This window comes from Panthera tigris, chromosome D3 (genome assembly GCF_018350195.1).
Source record: "Panthera tigris isolate Pti1 chromosome D3, P.tigris_Pti1_mat1.1, whole genome shotgun sequence".
In the NCBI taxonomy this organism is placed as follows: domain Eukaryota; kingdom Metazoa; phylum Chordata; class Mammalia; order Carnivora; family Felidae; genus Panthera; species Panthera tigris.
Genome location: NC_056671.1, coordinates 27551424 through 27554916, shown reverse-complemented (window position 1 = coordinate 27554916; position 3493 = coordinate 27551424).

Genomic DNA, 3493 nt, shown 5'->3' with positions numbered 1-3493 from the left:
GCGCTGTGTTCTCAGCCCAGACTGCATGGGCTCTCTAGCTCTGCAGCTGCAGCCGTGGGGGCCGGGCCTAGCGCCCGGAGATGTCAGGCCCCGCCGCGCACAGCCGCCCAGCACCTCCGGCCAGCAGCCACCGCACGCCGCCACTGTCGCCACCGCGCAGCCTGGCCCCTGGCAGGAAGGTTCTCAGGGCCTATACATGCTCTGGGCCCCTACTACCAGCAGCCCTGCCTCCGTGGGAAGCCCCGCCTCCCACGCCTGGCGCCCCAGGTCCCACGCCCCCCCTATTGGGCAGGGCGGAAATGTATCGTTCATTCCCAGATACGCTCCTTGCCAGGCTGCAGGGAAGTGGCCTGAGGCGGTGGGGCCTGTTACACGCTGCAAGCCTCAGGGTTCTCATCTTTAAAATGGATGTAATAGGGGCGCCTGGGTGGCTCAGTCGGTTGAGTGTCCGACTTCGGCTCAGGTCATGATCTCATGGTTCATGGGTTCGAGCCTTGCATCGGGTTCTGTGCTGACTGCTCAGAGCCTGGAGCCTGTTTCCGATTCTGTCTCCCTCTGTCTCTGCCCCGACTCTGCTTGTGCTCTGTCTCTAAAATAAATAAACATTAAAATATATGTATATGTATAAAAGGGATGTAATAGGGCCACCTCATCAGAATGATACGAGACATAAAAGAGATAGTGAGGGTTGGAAGATGGCGGCATAGGAGGACACTGGGCTCACCGCGCGTCCTGCTGATCACTTAGATTCCACCTACACCTGCCTAAATAACCCAGAAAACCTCCAGCGCATTAGCAGAATGGAGTCTCTGGAGCCGAGTGCAGATGAGAGGCCCATGGAAGAGGGTAGGAAGGGCGGAGAGGCGGTGCACGCTCTATGGACTGGCGGGAGGGAGCCGGGGCTGAGGGGCGGCCTGCCGGCCTAGCAGGGCCCCCGAGTCTGGCTGGCAAAAGCGGAGGGGCCGGACGGACTGTGTTCCGACAGCAAGCGCGACTTAGCGTCTGGGAGGTCATAAGTTAACAGCTCTGCTGAGAAAGCGGGAAGGCTGGAGGACAAAGGGAGGGAGAGCTGCTGAGCTCCCGGACGACAGAGCTCAGTTTGTTGGGGAACAAAGGCACTCGCCAGCGCCATCTCCCTCTCCCAACCCCCAGCCAAAATCCCAAAGGGAAACAGTTCCTGCCAGGGAACTTGCTCGCTCCATGCAAACACCCAACTCTGTGCTTCTGCGGAGCCAAACCTCCGGCAGCAGATCTGACTCCCTCCCACTGCCACAGGGCCCATCCTGAAGTGGATCCCCTAAGGAGAAGCGAGCTAAGCCTTCCCCTCCTGCCCCCGTGCACCTTGCCTACCCACCCCAGCTAATACACCAGATCCCCGGCACCACAAGCCTGGCAGTGTGCAAGTAGCCTAGACAGGCCACGCCACCCCACAGTGAATCCCGCCCCTAGGAGAGGGGAAGAGAAGGCACACACCAGTCTGACTGTGGCCCCAGCAGTGGGCTGGGGGCAGACATCAGGTCTGACTGTGGCTCCACCCACCAGCTCCAGTTATACACCACAGCACAGGGGAAGTGCCCTGCAGGTCCTCACCACTCCAGGGACTATCCAAAATGACCAAACGGAAGAATTCCCCTCAGAAGAATCTCCAGGAAATAACAACAGCTAATGAACTGATCAAAAACGATTTAAATAATATAACAGAAAGTGAATTTAGAATAATAGTCATAAAATTAATCGCTGGGCTTGAAAACAGTATAGAGGACAGCAGAGAATCTCTTGCTACAGAGATCAAGGGACTAAGGAACAGTCACGAGGAGCTGAAAAACGCTTTAAACGAAATGCAAAACAAAATGGAAACGACGACGGCTCGGATTGAAGAGGCAGAGGAGAGAATAGGTGAACTAGAAGATAAAGTTATGGAAAAAGAGGAAGCTGAGAAAAAGAGAGACAAAAAAATCCAGGAGTATGAGGGGAAAATTAGAGAACTAAGTGATACACTAAAAAGAAATAATATACGCATAATTGGTATCCCAGAGGAGGAAGAGAGAGGGAAAGGTGCTGAAGGGGTACTTGAAGAAATAATAGCTGAGAACTTCCCTGAACTGGGGAAGGAAAAAGGCATTGAAATCCAGGAGGCACAGAGAACTCCCTTCAGACGTAACTTGAATCGATCTTCTGCACGACATATCATAGTGAAACTGGCAAAATACAAGGATAAAGAGAAAATTCTGAAAGCAGCGAGGGATAAACGTGCCCTAACATATAAAGGGAGACCTATAAGTCTCGTGACTAATCTCTCTTCTGAAACTTGGCAGGCCAGAAAGGATTGGCACGAGATCTTCAGTGTGCTAAACAGAAAAAATATGCAGCCGAGAATCCTTTATCCAGCAAGTCTGTCATTTAGAATAGAAGGAGAGATAAAGGTCTTCCCAAACAAACAAAAACTGAAGGAATTTGTCACCACGAAACCAGCCCTACAAGAGATCCTAAGGGGGATCCTGTGAGACAAAGTACCAGAGACATCGCTACAAGCATAAAACATACAGACATCACAATGACTCTAAACCCGTATCTTTCTATAATAACACTGAATGTAAATGGATTCAATGCGCCAACCAAAAGACATAGGGTATCAGAATGGATAAAAAAAACAAAATCCATCTATTTTCTGTCTACAAGAGACTCATTTTAGATCTGAGGACACCTTTAGATTGAGAGTGAGGGGATGGAGAACTATTTATCATGCTACTGGAAGCCAAAAGAAAGCTGGAGTAGCCATACTTATATCAGACAAACTAGACTTTAAATTAAAGGCTGTAACAAGAGATGAAGAAGGGCATTATATAATAATTACAGGGTCTATCCATCAGGAAGAGCTAACAATTATAAATGTCTATGCGCCGAATACCGGAGCCCCCAAATATATAAAACAATTACTCATAAACATACGCAACCTTATTGATAAGAATGTGGTAATTGCAGGGGACTTTAACACTCCACTTACAGAAATGGATAGATCCTCTAGACACACGGTCAATAAAGAAACAAGGGCCCTGAATGATACATTGGATCAGATGGACTTGACAGATATATTTAGAACTCTGCATCCCAAAGCAACAGAATATACTTTCTTCTCGAGTGCACATGGAACATTCTCCATGATAGATCATATACTGGGTCACAAAACAGCCCTTCATAAGTTTACAAGAATTGAAATGATACCATGCATACTTTCAGACCACAATGCTATGAAGCTTGAAATCAACTACAGGAAAAAGTCTGGAAAACCTCAAAAAGCATGGAGGTTAAAGAACACCTTACTAAAGAATGAGTGGGTCAACCAGGCAATTAGAGAAGAAATTAAAAAATATATGGAAACAAAGGAAAATGAAAATACAACAATGCAGACGCTTTGGGATGCTGCGAAGGCAGTCCTGAGAGGAAAATACATCGCAATCCAGGCCTATCTCAAGAAACAAGAAAAATCCCAAAT